The sequence below is a fragment of the Hermetia illucens genome, chromosome 3, assembly GCF_905115235.1.
Source record: "Hermetia illucens chromosome 3, iHerIll2.2.curated.20191125, whole genome shotgun sequence".
NCBI classification, from domain to species: Eukaryota; Metazoa; Arthropoda; class Insecta; order Diptera; family Stratiomyidae; genus Hermetia; species Hermetia illucens.
This window is the reverse complement of record NC_051851.1, coordinates 178,876,748-178,893,484: the sequence shown is the minus strand read 5'-3', so window position 1 is coordinate 178,893,484 and position 16,737 is coordinate 178,876,748. Positions and strand designations below refer to the sequence as shown.

Sequence of the window (16,737 nt, the reverse complement as noted above, 5' to 3'; positions counted from 1 at the left end):
GCATGCGGCGTAGTTATCCAAATTACCGCTGCGTACGAGTGTATGGAGTTCATTACTTTAGCTCTTAATAGCCTTCGAGTGCATGGCGGCTCAGCGGCATTAAGCATGATCGTTGCCAGGGCCACGTTGTTGCTGGCTGAATTAATGCATGCACGATGCAGATACCACTTGAAGTTTAATCTATGATCTATTGTCATTTCAAGACTTTCGGTTGCAGGCTTTAAAGTTCCGCACCTTGATAGTAGTGGTCCTTTCCTTACCAGGCTTCTTGATACGCACTCTCCTCCCTCTCCGCGACTGTCAAACCTACCAATTTGAGGAAACAGAATGACAAACAATTCTTTACGAAGGCGTGGCAGATTTCTTGCGGAGATCCTATTTTGTAGTTGTTTGTATGCTTCCTCTCGAGATTTGTTCAGTCGGGTTTCTCCCTGGGCGTCTGATAAAATCGCCGGTTAGTATACGGCTCACAGCATTGCGATCTCATTATGCCAATAGTCACGTCATATTGGAATCGAACTTTTCCGTGACTAATTGGATAATTTGGGTGACCTCCTCTATGAACGCAGCATCGTAGCATTTATTAGTATATCAGTCTCTAGTGTTACCGAAAAATGTCTCGCTCAAAGCCAACAGTCAACCCACCATTACGCTTCTCACTATCTCCTTAAAGAACTGGTTTCTGCAAACTTCATAGCGGACCTGGTCGGAATATTGACACCGTGATTTCGATTTTGTTCACTACTTGCGGTCTCGCAGAGATTTAGATTGATTTATGGTATATCAGCTTTCCTATACTGGTTCTTCCTTTTCGCAGCGTATAATTGGGACCGGCTCCGAGAGGAAGATGGTTTGCTATTGGTCGCCGTGTTTTACAGGGTATCAGGATAATCTCCCTTCAGTCACTACACTTTCCCAGAATGTCAGAATGCACCTTGAATCTCCGGGGCCGATGATTGGAGAATGGAGTAGACTTACAAAAAATCCCAAATACCCAAAGTCCAATGGAACTGGGTTTTTGAAAACTTATACCAGCCTTTTCTGGGTGGCCCTAATAGACAATTTTCATCAGGGGCGTGCATGTAGAAGCTCATACCTCATGCACTGAATATTCCTTATTCGCACAAAAGGATGCACCGGACGAGCACAAAGATATCACCCTGAAACGTCGCAGCATCAAAAAGGAAAACCGAATCCGCCAGGCTACAAAGTACATGTGGTATGATCTGCTAATGAAGGCTGGTATCGTAGCTGTATGGGATCGTCATGTGCAGTAAAATACATCAAAGGGTGCGATGGATTCAGGAAATTAGGCTGGAACAGCACTTGAACAGGCTTTCAAATGACATTGTTGCAGATCTATCTAACATCAGTACACGGTATGAATACCTCCATTAAATAGCCAAACAATCTAATGGAATCAAACCTGTCATCTGGATGTGTCTATTCGCATTTATCTGTGAGGCATCTAAAACATAAAAAATTACTACAGATTTTTTTCTCTAATATGTATCTCATTATGCAAACACAATTAACAAGAACACTACGCCCTCCTTTTGAAAATTCCAGCCATCTAATTTGTCCCAACATTTTCCCCGGAAGTCATTGAATCACTGTTCCAAAAACAATGCAGGTAGCTCCTGAAAATAATCAAACCAGGTATACCCAGTACTAAGCACAGCAGCAACGTACACGCCCTTGTATCCCTAACATACATCCACTTCCAATATAACTGAATAATAATAAACTTCTCCCGGAGGACATACTTTTCATTATCCTTCGATAAGAGGGAAAAACAATTTGTGTGTGCATTCAGGCTGCACATAGCCGAGATGCCCTCTAGTAGGTTAGGACGGAAGTTAAAACAGTTTCTTAGGGAAACCACATCATTCTCTTGTATATTGTTACAGAGAGACACAATATCCTGGTAGATTCGGGGCATTTCTGTAATGCTGTGAGATTGAAGTCGTGTTCATATCCTTCGAGGAAAACACAGGGAAGTTGTGCTTAAAACAGTACTTATGGCGGAAAAGGCCTTCGTGTATCGGGAAATATTGGGAAACTATTTTCGTTATCGTCTTTGGTATTTGTAGAATGAGATTTGACTTGCAGGATTTACTATGGTCCGACCAAATTTGGTAAACAAGGCGATCTACTTCAATGATGCGTAGTTTCGATTGAACGTTGAATATCAATATGAATTCTTAGCACAAACTGTATCCTTTTCCTGTTATGCCCTCTTCATCACTATGATGGTCTCCATAGTTGTCCCCTCGTCAGTATTACGTACGCTACCAGAAGATGTGCAGCTTCTTTAGTATTCTAAAGAAGTAGACAGACAGGACTTATGCTCTTTTAGCTCCGAGCAAAAACGGTGTGCCTGTGCCTCCCAGTAGACGTCCTTCTATCCTTTGCCACGTTCTCTGCCATATTGTTTAACCTAACACGTCAGCCAAACACCACATTTACCTATGAGGCTATGCGTTGGGTAGAAAGTAAATTTATGTTTTGGTATCTATCTTTGAGGATTTACGTTTGTTAAGGATATGTAGTGGAAAATCAACTGCCAAGTGAAATTTAGAGATACAAATCTAAATTTTTAGAAAAACAGAAAGACCAATAGCAAGAAACTTGAAATTGTGCAAGTACCAACGGATAAGGATACTAAAGGATTGGAGACGCGCCAGGGGTAGTGAAAGTTGGAGGAGTCAGAAGCATATATGCATTCGTCTCGGCATTACATCGTAAATATTGAGCAAAACTACTTAAGCCTGAAGGATCCGTTTACTTAGAACCAAGATTCACGGCATCCTTGGAAACGTGTGAATATTTATAGCAAGTTTTCCAACTGCAAAGAGTGTTAATTTATTAGAATTTTGTTGGAGTTATTTTTTAGCATGATTAATCGATTTTTGGGTAATTTATTCATCAGACCTTAAAAGGATACTTTCTACTTTTATTCATTTTTGTGCATAGGAAGAAGCAGTCTAGGTATCCGTGAAATCAACGCCAATTGTAACGTCAATTAGTAATTCATTCTCCATTTTAACTGATAGCTTTGCACTCCTTTTATCTTATAATAAAAAACCCGAAAAAAAAGATAAATTTAAGTTTAGTGAAAAGTTAACGTAAACTGCACTTCGACTGTCAAATTAAATTCCAAAATTGAATATCTAATTTGAGGATTCAATCCGAGATTCTTTTTGCATCGCAATTCTGGGAGAAATGGTAAAATACAATGTGTTTTTTGGAACCAATTAAGACATTTTCTTGGCAATTTCTAGGACAGTTGCTGCTATTTTTTTGACGATTACAATAGCTTTTTACGTAATATGGGAGCTGACATTATGACAGGTGATTGTGAACCATACCAGCTTCCGTACAGCAATGTTTACTATCCAGCAGGCCCCTATGGTCCTAGACTTATGTTGTCTCCCTATGTGCCAGTGAGTTACTTTTCGCCACAAAGGACTTGGAGGTGATAATTTTCAGTACGTTAAGGTTAAACTGCTTTGCTCAAGGTTAAGTCGTTTTACTTTAAGATTGTATTTTACGGAGTTATTCGACTCTTATGTATAGGACTTAATCATGAATAAAAACGGGGTCTTAGATACTACGGAGGTTTGATTTTTGTATGATGAATGGGCCCAGCATTGAGAAATCTATTTGGGCTGTCAGATTTTGACATAATAGGTTGAGAAACACTCGCTGTACCAGTGCAACTTTAATAAGGCTTTGTTTGATTTTAAATAGTCGATTGTCATACGTAAAGCGGCGAAGAAATCCAGGACAATTGCAGATACCCATATGTATCAACTGATATTTTATACTTGTTCCTCAACTCATCAGGAAAATGTCTAAATCCTGACGGAAAAATTGCGTCTACCAAAGTGGGATTCGATAAATCCGTTCTGAAATGGAGCGGATAACGTCTGTTCCCCGAGCTTCGGCAATGAGAGAAAAATGGCCATCTCCCCAGGAATGTTGTAATAATTTTAGAACAATGGCTTTGGCTCATATCAGTGTTGAAGATATTTACCAGCAGGTGGAGAATCTGGACTAATTACGAATGTCGAAAGATTTTGAATACGGCTCTCAACAGATAAATTGACGAGGATAACCCTCAAGGCGTTAGTTCCGTCAAGTTTTAAGCAATTTTGTTTATAAATATAGGGGGAGGATCGACGCCGTGCGTAAGTGACCAAATTGTGGTCCCACTCATAGGCCACTTCCAATATCGTTCAAAAAGCGACAATCTTTCCGAAATATGAGATGGATTCGCGGAATACAGGCACACAAAAAGGGCAGAATCGATGAACTCCCAATTTGAAAGAGTTGCCTACAGATAACATGTACACTACTGATGGATAGAAAAGCATGGACAAAAAAGTACACCTGCAAATTCGAATGCAAGTCAACGAAACCTAAAAGTGGTCCTAATTCCATTTGGTGGAGTGTGGGCAAGAGTGGTACTACTTGAAAAACAAGCAACTGCGTAATCCAGGTGTAATTCTACCGAAGTTCAATCAGCTCTACAACCTGGCATTTGTAGTCCAAATCATCACTAGCGATGTAGGCACTGGGGGTTGATTTTGGCCTGCTTTAGGAAGGAATTTCAGACATTCCCATTCTGTGCCAAGGCCCATCAATTCGATATTCCTAGCAACTGTCTGGAAACCTGGCTTATTCCACTTCTCCATTTAAAACGGAATCTGCTACGTCTTCTAGTGGTCTCCTATCTTTCTGGTGATCGGGGCATTGAAAGTTGTTGTTTTTAGTTTTTTACGTTGCTTGGGGGTCCGGCCTAGCAAAAACTAAAGATGGTGCAGATAGTGTTCAGCAACGTGGCGATTCCTTAACTTCTGCATTGAGTGATATCTCCTTCTTTATTTATGAGATATATAACATCCCGTCGTCGATCATTTGCCATTAATTCCCTGGTATATGACCTCGTCCTGCTGACTTATTAGTAAAACTTTGGCTAGTAATGTTGTTTTCCCTGCTATTTTCGAGGGCTCTTTCGTTTCTCTGGGATTGCTTCTTCGATCTGTCAATCCGTTTCTTTCCTTATCGTAATTCGCGGTCACCATTTAGGCCCGTCTACGTTTTCTAAAATTATCGCATTCGTGGATACGTAGCGTCCTTAAGTTCCTGCGCTAAGTTACGATCATCATGAAATCAGTTGCTCCAACTTTTCTCTGGGACCAAATATGTCTGCGACTATACCGTGCGATTGACAATCGTGGCCAGTTGTTTGTGGAGTTCATTTGCCGATGCTTCAGCTCCAAAGAGAACTTTGTTATTCGTCTGCCTTGGTATGTCCGCAGCTCGGCGGCATAAGCATAAAGATCACAAGAGAATGAATTTGCTAATTCTTCTCTTTTCCGCATTTAGTACTCTTTAGCTTCAGCTACATTCCTTCCAATTTCTTGATTTTCATCCCGACATTCACTTATATAAAAAAAGTTGACTTTTAAGAACACTTTCACTTCTTTCAAAACCCTAAAATCCACTTAAATGTTTCCAAATTTTAATATAACAATTTTTTCAATATTCCGAAACCGTTTATTATGCCTGTTGCTTCTACCTAAGCCTGCTCATGCTGTATATGATTATTGGCGCTCCTACCGCATATTTCTGAATAAGATGAAATGCATGCGTTAGTTCTTATGTAATTCAAAAATTCGCCATAGTTTCCCAGTGTATGGGTTTGCGTGTGCATCAGGCCGTACATGCCATGAGAATTTGCATTGAATACTCGCATCGTTTCGTTGCTGACAGCAGAGGCGGAATGCCATAGTTTGTTTGTGAACGGAGGAGTATCACAGGAGCACGTGAATTTCGACGCGGGCAAATGGAACGATCTCGAAGGTCACATTGCCTGCAAATTCTTCGAAAATAAGGAGAAAGTCACACACCTGGCGAGAGGAAATATCGGCAAGACCTGGACTCAATGGCGAAGTAGCCGAACCACGAAAATCAGACGCGCAGAGGCTTATGGTCCGTGAACAAGATAAACGGCCTGCCTTCAAGGGAATATCGTGCTTGATACTCAGATAGCCGACTAATAATTTATGATTATAGACGTTTTAATTCCGTTGATCGGGATTCAACTGTTTTGAGGAGAAATCGAACCGTTGCCAGTTTTGACTCACCCTTTGATGAAGAGCAACGCCTACTGCTGTATCTGAGGTATCGACGAATACGGCTAGAGATGCATCTTGTTAAAGGAATGCCAAGAGAGTAGCGTCTAGCAGTTGCTGCTTGGTAATTTCAAACGTTTGGACGTTTCCTGGAGACCACATAACCACTCACGAATCCTTGGTCTTACGACCAAACAGGAAGGCGTTAAGTAATTCCTAGTGGTGAGCTGTTTTGGTCAGGAAACGTCTTTGATCGTCTTTGGCAGCGGTAAGCTCGGCATCGCTTGCAGTTTGCGGAGTCAGGTTGAATGCCTGGCTCGGGTAATGGAATGGCCTAAAAATTTCACCTGCTGCTGGAGAAATTTTCATTGGTCAACGTTGAGAAGTAGGCCATTTTGAAAGAAGTGTTGAAAAGTGCACTCGAGATGTGCGAAATGCTCAGACTCGGTGGAAGATACGACCAGAACGTCATCCGAGTAGACGAAACAGAAGTCCAAGTTTCATAGTACTCTGGATTGTTTGCTCCGCGTTGAACAGACCAAAAGTCTTTCGTATGAACTCGAGGAGTCGAAAAGGTGTGCGAATTGCTGTCTTTGAAATATCTTCGGGATCTACATGGATTTGATGAGACGAGATCCAAGGTCGAGAAATCACGACAGTTTACCAAATAGCTTGCAGTCTTGGAAGGTCTGCATATACCCTGATTAAGCAGTTGTTCAAACTCTTTCGCGCAACGGCGAGCTTCTGGGGTGGGAGACAATGCACCTTCGAGAAGATTGTGGAACCAGTTGTGTTGATGTGATTCCTGGAAATTATGCTTAACTGGCTGAAAGAGGCTACATTTAGTAGTAATGTTGTAATATTTTTGGAGGAGTGCGCCAATGCGTAGATCGGCAATATCCTCAAAAATTATTGAAAAAGTGTTGTTGTTAGAGCAGGTTGAAATTTTCCCTGATGACTGAAGAAAGGTTGTCGGGTCCATCAAGGACCTATGCTGCATACCTACCAGCAGCCCATAGTGACACAGGAAGTCTGCGCCTAATATGGGGATAGTGATGTTAGCCAAAATGAAACGCCACGCACTCAGCAACGAGTGTGAAGGATTCTTCATGCTGGCCGACTAATGCACGGTTGAATTTAGTGGCGTCCGTCGTGGCGCCCATCAGCGCGAATTGCGGCTTCAATTGGAGAAACCACGCATCTGGGTTTCGCCGCCAAAACGGTGGGACCCTAACCGTAACGGCGGTTAGGAGGACGGAAGGTGATAGTTGATTGTTGGTTGGTTATGGAATAATCGATAGTTCTTGTGCGACTTTCTTGAGCAAAATATTGAACTAAAATTATTTGTTCTGAATGTAAACTTCATTCACATACGCACGATATCCCGACGTTTGTTCGTTTTGCAGATTCCGGTGTGGACCCTTCAATCGGTATAAGGACGCGTGAAGTTTCGTTAAATAATATGTGAGGGACTTAGTGTTCAACGGATATCAATTACTACGCCTAATTACCCGTGTATCAACCTTATATTGGAAAATAGTATCGGTTAGCTGTTGGGTACATTTCGTTCTGTACAGTTCCTTGGGGAAAACCCCGGAATGGTTATTCCTATATCGTCGCTGAGTTCATGACTGTGTTTTGAAATCAGTCTGAGTTTTCGTTTATGATTTCGAGGCATGCATTTGTCCCAGGTAGTGTAGACCAACCCCTAATTTTAAGGACTGATTGCCGCAAGTTTTCCAGAGATACGCCTTCTGGATAGTAATAGAGATCGCTAGCAGGACCTTCAGGTTGCCTCAGCCGGCGTTTCCCAGGTTTTGCACTTCATCGCGGATACCAATCCATACATACAACCTAGGACCTGCATCACACTTCAACTATCCCAAAAAGGTTTGTTTTTCAAAAAATTCGGCATGGAATAAATTTCTAATTTCGCAAGTCACCCATCTTACGTCTTCCATGTTCTTTATTTCTGTAAATACTAATTACTGCTATAAAGCCAACACTCTGCCAAAATTCAATAACGAAAACCAAGGAATAAATTGCACTGACTTCCTATCCACTTAGAATACCAAACTTTCTCCCTTTCCACCAAAATAATGCATTGTTTCCTGTACACCATCAAAATAGTCAAAATCCGCTTCGAAGCAATAGCGGTTACGTAGAAGAAAACGACGACGATTCTTTGATTACAGGTAGTGTTGTTCCTTATTTCCGATTCTCATTTTCCATTTTCCAGCCACTACTCCAATTTCATCCATTCAGATTATGCTTTGTTGAAAGCTTCCAAACTGTTTGCATGCAGACAGGATTTCCAATTCGTGATTCTTTCTCCTAAACCGTAATTTCCATTTGAAAATTGGCGGCTTCATGTAATTACGCCACTGAGAAGGGAACAAGAAAACGATTTTGGTGTAGCGAAGGATAGACGTTGATGGTTAAAAGTGTAAAGGTTAAGTTGGAATGGGAGCAGACAACACGGAGTTGTGTGGGAATGTACACCTCCACATTTACCAAGGGAGATAAAAAGGGGGGTGTTCTTTGTAATTTAGTAGCCTATTTAGTGCCAAGACGCAGAGTTTATTGTCGGTGTTTTATAAAATGGTGCTCTAATAATTTGAAAGTGGTCTTCCAATTGATGGAGTCTATCTGATCTGTTTCCTAGCGGCACAACTTTTACTTGACTGTAGCACTAGCTCTCCTAAATTTATTTTTTATATGTGGAGGTGGAAATCCTAAAAAGAAAAAAACTGTTGCCCCAGGTGGGAGCACTGTGTGAGATTCTCACTCACTAAAACCACCCCCACTTTTCCGCCCATATCCCCGCGGAACCACCGTGAAGTATTACTTCCCGAAGACGGCTTTGGTTTACGCCAGCACAACTAAATCACGCGTTCGTCTCGTTTTCCGGGCTCGTTCCAGTTCCTGTAGCTTTTCCTGTATCGCAGTTACTACTGTGTTTATTGCAATTCAATTTGCTACGAACTCAGCATTTCCTCCACGCAAGTATGGGGTCCAAAAACTGCGTTGAGGGCTTCGTTTAACCTCCCTCTTTCATTCGCGAATCTCTCTCTGACAGTGGAAGATAACATGCTCCGAGTCCTCGGGTGTAGCGGCGCATTTGAGATAGTCTGGGGACAAGTACTTCCTTTATCCTCCGTGTCTTGTAAGTAACTGCGTTAGGTGGTAATTCATTTCTCCATGTTTGCACTCGACCTATCTCTCAATACATAGCGTCAGTGTATGGGTCCAACGGGCTTTTTCGAAGGTATCCCACCGTTGCTGCATCTCCTGTACACCTCCTTCCTAGTAGTCTTTCGGAAGCCCGCAGTCACTTCGGCCGGATTCACCCTCTGATAGATACAGGGTGCCTCATTCGTTAGAAGAACCAAGGGACTCATCCGCGTGATGACACACACTGCGTCACCAGATACCGTCCTATATGCATTGCACATCCTCAGCGCGATTGGCCGTTATGTTGAAGTTACCCTTGCCGCTGGGCCCAATTTCCAAATTTGGAGCCATGCTTTGATGGCCTGAATGGTTTCACTTGCACACAGTTCCATGTCCTGGTGGTGTTTCGCAACTACTACCATTGCCAGGTCGTCTGCAAAACAATCAACGTTGTCTCCTTTGGCACGCGGAGATCGAGCACTTCGTCGTATATTTTGTTTCACAGCAGGGGCCCCAATACAGAGCCTTGGGAAACGCCTGCTGTCACAACATATTTCTTGGGCCCGCCGTCCGTCTCGTACCAAAAAAATCTCTCCGAAAGGTAACTCTCGATTATCCGAGCTAAGTAATCAGGGATACCCAGTTTAGCCAGGGTGCTCTTAATCCAATCCCAGTTGGCCGACTTAAAGGCATTCCAGACATCCAGCGTCACCATCGCGCAGAACTCGACTGCGGACCGCACTGTGCGAAACCCGTACTGTTGTATTTCACCTTCTCCAACATCTTCCTCATAGTGTCTAAAAGACAGATAGGACGATACGAAGACGGTGCGCCAGGTGGATTTTGGGGCTTCGATAGCAGAACCAACCCCTAATTTTTCCACCGCGTGGGAAACATTCGTTCACCATGCGCGATTCAAATGTGCTTATGAACCACGGTATGATTTTAGTTACCAACTTCAGGGCTTTGTTCGGAATCCCATCCAATTACGGAGCCTTATTATTCCCAATTCCTCCACAGATCTTCCGTCGTTCCTTCTCGGTAACCCCGGGTATTGTGAAGACGTCCTGTTACACCGTTGGTTGAGGTCCACTTTCTCCCTGTTGTCGGAACATAATTGCGATTATTTTGAACAAAAGTCACAGGCACGTCACTTGAGGTGATTTTTGCCTACGAATCTTGTTCATTATAACCATCTACCTAGCGCCCCCCGCGTTCGTATTTGCCTAAAGGCACAACTGCTTGTAGCATTTCCGCTTACTTTCCCGTATAGCCTTCTTAGGGCTACTTGGAAGATCGCGCTGTTCCCTTTCCGGCTACCGATGATTTGGCTTCCCCCTGGTCCTTAGGCAAAGTCTCCTTGCTCGCAGACACGATGCCCTCAACAGTGCGATTTCGTGGTTGCACCAATTTTTTGGTTTCCTATTGTAGCGTAACTTCCTTCGCGGCATTATAGAGTGGCATGCTTCAACTACTCGTTGACATAACTGACTCACTGTTTCCAGTGCCGTTCTCTTCGGGTCGTAACCTCCTTCTGAAGACCCTAAAATTCCAATGGACCCAGCTATCCTGATTTTTCCGCTTGTGTTGCTCACTTGACTGTCGTCTCCCCCATTCCTAGTGTCGAGAATAATTACCTGGTGGTCACTGTTTATGTAGTGTTCACTCACCCGTCGGACCATCCCTCTCGCTAACGAGGTGCTGAGGTAGGTTAGATTCAACGATTGAGCCCAGCCCTTTGCCTCGGAAGGTGGGCATGAATCCAATGTTGGCTAGGACGATGTCCAGCTCCGCGAAGATTTCAAGTAAGATTTGGCCCCTGGTGTTCGTTGCTCGACTTCCCCAGTTTAAAACTCACGCGCCGGTAATAATTTTGCGGCTGTGGTCTCTAGTGTCCAACACTAAGCTGTCTAGCATCTCCCCATATTGTGCTAATGTTGCACTTAGGGGGAGCATAACAGCTGTAGATATGTGCGCTGTTGACTTTTGCCGTCTCCTGGGAATGCTAATGTGTTTTGAATGGCTTGCCGTCCACATGCCCATATCGTCGCGTTTCCCGATGAGTCTGTCACCCACGTAGCACTAACGTAGTTTCGGTAAGATTCACATATTACCGAATGGTTTGCGAGAACAAGTCTTGAGCTGCTTCGCATTGGTTGAAGTTAATTTGTATCAACCTCATTTAGCCCTACGATTGGGTTTCCTCCTATATGCCAGGGACCTGCCCCCTCCTGCGATGTGCCACCCCATTGTTCCCTTTGCACAAGATGTATGGTGGATCTCGCGTGTAGTCTTTGATGAAGTGGCCCTCTTCTCCACACTTTCTTCATCTTCTCGACCTATCGGGCTCACTAGTACATGTTGCTGCAAAGTGACCGAAATCGAGGCATCTGAAGCATGTCTTGAGAAATACTTGCTTCCTATGAAGGCACACGACCCATCCTGTTCCTACCTTTCCCGCGGTAATTAGTTTAATCCTTGATTCCACCGACAACCGGTCTGTGTACCTCCATATCCCTTCTTCATCCATTTGATTGCATTTTCTTTCTATTCTAAGGTTGGTTCGGACTAAGGTTGAATTGTTCCTTTAGAATTTGTTGTCAATTAAATAATAACCACTTTACCACTAGCTTCATTAGCCAGATTATGTAGAGACTACAAGCAATTATTAAAGTGAAATCAGATTCCGAAGAACTTAAACAATTCTATAATCGACCCTTTCTTTAAAACTTATACTTCTGAACTACCGATGTTTATCACGTTCCCACGCCCTATCCGAAAAAAAATGCCTTCGAAAAAAACCTATCCAGCTTCAGACAAAAAACTCCATCGAAAGCCAATACTAAAGCCAACTTAAAATCTCTGTACAAACGCATAAAGCCTCCAACATTTATGGTATTTCTCTCTATCCGGAAAAACGATAAATGTCTGCCAATATTCAACATAAAATTGATCACAGGCGCTTTCAACCTGCTTCTTCCTCGGATAACTCTCGGCCCTTTACAGCTTTTTTGTCCGTTTGCCGTGCCATCAAATGCTATGAAATATGAATTTAAAAAAAAAAAAAAAATAATAACATAACCGAAAAGCCCGAGTAAAACAAAAAAGCGGAAAAGGACGATTTAAATACATCTCGTTCCATATTGATGAAAAGCGCTGTTGGCCGACCCACGCGTTTTCCCAGAACTTTAAATCGAAAGGACATATTGTCGGGCCACTTCCGTCCGAAAAATGGTCCAGGCGATGCGGATGATTGTAATGTCGATAGTGGGAGATGCTGGCCGCAGTCGTTTTCCCACTTCCACCCGACCACCGAGAGGGGTAATAAAAAGGAGCCTATAAAATATTAATACTTAGTCTATTCAATGCACTTAATCATTTTAATGGCGATATTTCATTTTTATGCCCAGGCATATTTTTTGTGACCTCACTTCGCCTACATCAGTGGCTCCATGATATTTGTTCAATTATGAAAGCTTAAATCATATTCTTTTGGATTTTCCGGTGGGGGTGGGGGAAAACTGTAATTAGGGAAACGGAAATGTTTCAAAATCGAAATGTTTTATGATGGTTTTAAATTTTGCGCAATATTGGATATAATGGTTAATAGGTGTTGGGCAATTAGAGGTTCGGAGGAACAAAGAGGATTCGAGTAATGGTAGTAATTTGTGGTCAAGGTCTCGTAATAAATGCATTTCATCATTCAAGGATAAGCAAGGATGTTATTCCAGATGGCACAGAAACGAGCTCTTCTTTAAATGGTATAACTTGTATCTGATATGAATCCCAATCTGTGAAAGAATATATTAATCCTTTTCGTTATTTAACGTGACATTGTCTTCTCTAACCCCTCCTTAGAAGGACTAAGGTCACTTTCAAAAAATTCAGCAAAAAACTTTGTATAATGATACACAAAACAAGGTATACGCCTTCACATAGTTCACAAAACAGGAGACACTGTTGCCTTTCTGCTTGAAATCAAAGAAGGACGTGGGATTATACTTTTTCAACTTAAAGCCTTCAGTTCAAGCTGTGCTCGGTGAACGTGACCATGAATTTTTTTCATGCTTCTGTCGTAGTTCTTTTCAAACAAAAAATATATCTACGAACATATCTCACTGCTCCTTGTGAGTCTCAATTTTTATGTACCTATTTGTTCCTTGAATCAATGTGACTAGCAATTGAATGATATCCAAATATACATGAAACGAAAAGGACGATACAAGCGACTTTTACTTTTCTCTCATCTTTCTATTCTATCGAAACGACGTGCTCCTGATTTTGAACGAACGTCTATAAAATTGTTGCGAACTATCTGGGTGTATGTCATACCAGAATGACTTCCTAATATAGGACGGTTGTATAAATTCTATAGGTTGCAAAAACTGGGAAGAAAATATAAATGTTTTTTCTGAAAAGTAGGCAGAGTTGAGAAGTCCTGAATTAGACCTTCACCAATTGGTGCGTTATTGTCTTGTTTTTCTGCATTTTCGTATTGTTATTGATATCAAACCAGATTGCCAAGATTTCATTGGTTCGCGCAATTTTTCATTTGCGAGTTGTGCGATATTTTCCAAAGATCTTTCAAATATACGGAGAGGAATACAAATGAGGACCGAAATTCAAGAATTATTGGTTATCAAACGCGTTATATTAATCACCCTGAGCTAATGACTTCTACAATGTCTGGGAGTGCCCGTGCCCGTCACATTCTTATCGAAAAAAACGGACCCTTTTGAAAATTATATCCTAGATAGGGCATAACGCGTCCAGCGCGCCTACATACTATCGTTGCCAATTAGCTAAAATATGCTTCAGCTTTACTTAGGTCTACACTCTTTTCCGTCGGTCACTCTAGGATCGTGGATTCTATTGCATATCATAGCCAGTAATGAAGTATGACCTATCCACTGCCACTTACACCTCTTAATCAATTCTACAAGTTTCTGGCCCATACTCCCATGCTTCATTCTGATTTGCGATTGTGTTGTGCCGGAGTACATAGATTGGATAGCGGAGACGATGCTATCAAGAAGAGATTGACATTCATTCATCTATCATCCATTAATGCAGTTCGGAAGGATACGATGACCAGTCAGACCTTTCAAGTGTTATGCCTATGGGAATTCTTCGCGGAACAAACAGCAGCAACATCAAAGTTGGAAAAGTATACATAATGCTGTTTCTGGGGGAGACTACTCGCAGAATATAGAAAATAAAACTCGAAAAACCCATGAAGATGTGTGGAGCGATCAATAGCAAAAGTAGAAGAACATTTGGTTTGACGATGAATGCAGATAACCAACAGCAAAGAAAAATTAAGTTTCCAATTTTTTTTCCATCCTCACACATATCGTGGGTCAATTGAGATACAGTTGAGGATAGTCAAGCTAATACAAACAACGTAAAATTATCAACGAATATACTAACTCAACTTTTCCACTAGTTTCCAATAATTTAGGACAAATCGGTCATCGGCTCACTAGACATTCTCGATTATATAAATTTTATAAAAAGTTCTGAGAATACAGCTTTGATATATATATGTTTGCCACTTGCTCCTTGGTGGGGTATAGCGCCTCAACCACACCTACATGTAATCCTTCACGATTACCTGAAATATGCTTCAGTTCTCATTCCAATTTCCTGAGACCCCTACACTCCTTCTTTACTGTCCTGCGCCAAGTATCTTTGCAGCGACTCACTCGTTCACCATCTTAGAAGACTGGATTCCTCGCCCCGTCTTAATGTGTGACCTATCCACTGCCACTTTCGCCTTCGAATCACATCGCGTACGGGTGTCAGGGCTGTGTGCAGATCAAATCCTTCGTTTGTAATAGTATCAAGCCAGCGTGCTCCAATTATACAACGCCTTCGAATGACATTGGAAGTCACTTTCCATGTGCTACTCCCATATAGTAACACAGAAATAACACAAACACAGAACAATCTTAACTTAAACTTGGTGTTGAGATAACTGTATTTCCAGGTTTTTGATAGAGCAGCGAAAGTGGATCTGGGACGTTTTTGCGTCGGGTAACATCCTGGTTGGAGGTTGGCACACACCATGTTCCCTAGATATTTAAATCAGCCATCGCTTTTGATGCTCTGCTTATGAATGCAGATAGGGATATTATGATGACCCGTCAGACTGAGAACCTTGGTTTTGTTGATGTTTATCCTCAGTCCAACTCTACCTGCATCTCTTCCCAAATCCAGAGCGGGTTGCTCAAGGTCCATGTCAATGGAAATAGATATTATCAGCATCGACATACGCATATTGGCTATTGAATATATTTGTGGACTTTCTTCAGAGTTAATACATATCGGCCGGAGTGTTATAAGCATGGCTTTGTCCATTCCCGTTCAGTTTAGGAAAGAATTCTTCGCCATTAAGAAGTGTTTCTCTCAATTGATGATAATGGTGCTGTAACCATTGTTTTGGGTAGGGAAATGAAACGCATTTACGTATAAAGTACTGAACCCCTATCTCAGGGAGACTACTAACTAAATCACCTCTTTGTTGCGTCTAGGAGACTCCCTCGAAACCATTTGACATATTGCCTCATGTTAGGCCTATTGAGTGCAGGAACACAACCCTATGGTTCAGCTACCCTGATGTCTCTCCCATTCATCTTCCTCTTTTTTGACTTAAGAATGCCTTGAGTGTAACGCACCACTTTGTTCCACGTGTCCTCGTTCTGCTACATTGCCTAAATTATGGTATTCGGAAACACTTGACACCCTTCTTTCGCGTGGCAATTTCGCTCCCAACTTCTGCATAAAAAGGTATGACATGCTTCATGCATTACGTTTTTGCACTAAAGGATTCTGAGAATGCCCATTTCCGCTGTGCAGTTGAGTTAGGTAATAGTCAACCTCATCGTCTTTTTAATTGAACCACGGCCGCATGTCTCTGATGAGGCGGATGCAACTTGCAAAGCCCCCGCCGTTAGATTCGCACTAGTCCCTCGTTCCCTTGCTAAGGCCGTCAGCCCATACTTCGGAACCGTAAAGAATCCTGGACAGAATTTCCCCCACAAATTCAAGTCGTAGCAGACTATCGTATTACGCGCTCCAAAGGTCCAGACTAAGGATATTACCTTCATTCTGCACTGTCCTTCTAGGGTCTCGTAGAAAAGACCCCCGTCCTTTAAGTAGTCCTTCAGTATCTGGAAAAGGTAGTATACAATAAGGAAAGAATTTTTCATTGCCTTGAGCATGTCACACTATCTTGCAGAATTGAAGGTGTTTCTTACATCTAGCATCTCAAAGAGCACCACTCGTCAACAGTGACGTTTGCGCGCTTAAGCCAATCTCACCGCTGAGACAACTTTCTCAATCGTATCACTTGTGAATAGCTCCGTTCAGGAACCACGTAGTTGATTCTTGATGAGATTCCCAAGCAGTTTCCACGTAC

The 16,737-nt window shown here is 42.2% G+C and overlaps 1 protein-coding gene and 1 long non-coding RNA gene across 16 annotated transcripts in view; both read left to right on the top strand.

The window, feature by feature from the left end:
• Positions 1-16,737, top strand: part of LOC119652655 (tyrosine-protein phosphatase Lar) — a 994,202-nt gene that overhangs the window by 833,972 nt on the left and 143,493 nt on the right. The window lies entirely within an intron of this gene.
• On the top strand, positions 3,027-3,616 carry LOC119652660. Its single transcript, XR_005249571.1, has 2 exons — positions 3,027-3,228; positions 3,285-3,616. It is a non-coding gene; the product is annotated as an uncharacterized LOC119652660 (long non-coding RNA).